This window comes from Zonotrichia leucophrys, chromosome 2 (genome assembly GCF_028769735.1).
Source record: "Zonotrichia leucophrys gambelii isolate GWCS_2022_RI chromosome 2, RI_Zleu_2.0, whole genome shotgun sequence".
Classification (NCBI taxonomy): Eukaryota; Metazoa; Chordata; class Aves; order Passeriformes; family Passerellidae; genus Zonotrichia; species Zonotrichia leucophrys.
In genome coordinates this window covers 114,971,657-114,972,764 of record NC_088171.1, presented here as the reverse complement: position 1 = coordinate 114,972,764, position 1,108 = coordinate 114,971,657, and the positions used below count along the sequence as shown (strand labels likewise).

Sequence of the window (1,108 nt, the reverse complement as noted above, 5' to 3'; positions counted from 1 at the left end):
TGTATCAGCAGCAGGGGGGCAAACATACCTGCTTGGTTCTTCACAAATCTGACCCCTGACTTCACTTACTTATTTGAGAGCAAATATTGAAGGTAAGACAGTATGAGTACACACTAATGAAAATTTTTTATTATTTTACATACTAATGGCAAGAATCTCACCCAGACAACAAATTAATGAGGAATTTAACCTGGAGAAGCTGGAGAAAAAGTACATCGTCTCTGCTTAGCATTTTCTTCAACTTTTCATCTGCTCATGTCATCAGAACAAGCCAGCTGGTAAAATATTTTAGTTCATTTTTATACCCCTAGCAAGCAGTACTATTATAAAGAAAATATATATATACCAGTATCTTAAAAGCTGCTATGTTGGCATGCATTCCTGGAGATTTTTCCCCTCTTTAATGTTAGTTCAGTCTTACAAATGCTGAGTTAAAATGTCTGCAAGTCTAGTCTTAATAATAGGAGATTCAACTGTTGTCATAAGGAATTTCAAATAATACTAGGGCCAGAAATTTTATTTTAAAAACACACCCACAAAAAAAAAAATTAAAGAAAACAAGAGCACTATTTACAGCCTCATCTTACTTTTTGCAGAAATATTTTTTGTGTATCAGAGGCTCATAATCCCAACTTGCCTTCATAAGTCATTACAAATGATGAGAGACCCTTCCAACAGAACCTTCTGTCCATCCAGGCAGGTCAGGATGGCCGAGCGGTCTAAGGCGCTGCGTTCAGGTCGCAGTCTCCCCTGGAGGCGTGGGTTCAAATCCCACTTCTGACAGCTTCATTATGCCACCCAGCTGAGTGGTGCAGCTGACACACCTGAGGGGCAGGAGCCATCCAGAGGGACCTGGATAAGCTCCAGAAGTGGGACCATGGGAAGTTGAACAAGACCAGGTGCTGGTGCTGCAACTGGCTCCGGACAGCCCCCTGTCTCAGCACAGGCTGGGGATGAACAGATCCAGAGCAACCCTGCCCAGAAGGACTTGGGGGTGTTGGTGGGTGAGAGGCTGGACATGGCCCAGCAATGGCACTCACAGCCCAGAAAGCCAAACTTGTCCTGGGCTGCATCCAAACAGCCTGGGCAGCAGGGTGATGGAGGAGTT

At 44.0% G+C, this 1,108-nt stretch overlaps 1 non-coding gene across 1 annotated transcript; it reads left to right on the top strand.

Annotated features, from left to right (window-relative positions):
- Positions 1 to 700: 700 nt before the first annotated feature.
- TRNAL-CAG (transfer RNA leucine (anticodon CAG)) lies at positions 701 to 783 on the top strand. Its single transcript has one exon. It is a non-coding gene; the product is annotated as a tRNA-Leu (tRNA).
- The last annotated feature ends 325 nt before the right edge of the window (positions 784 to 1,108 follow it).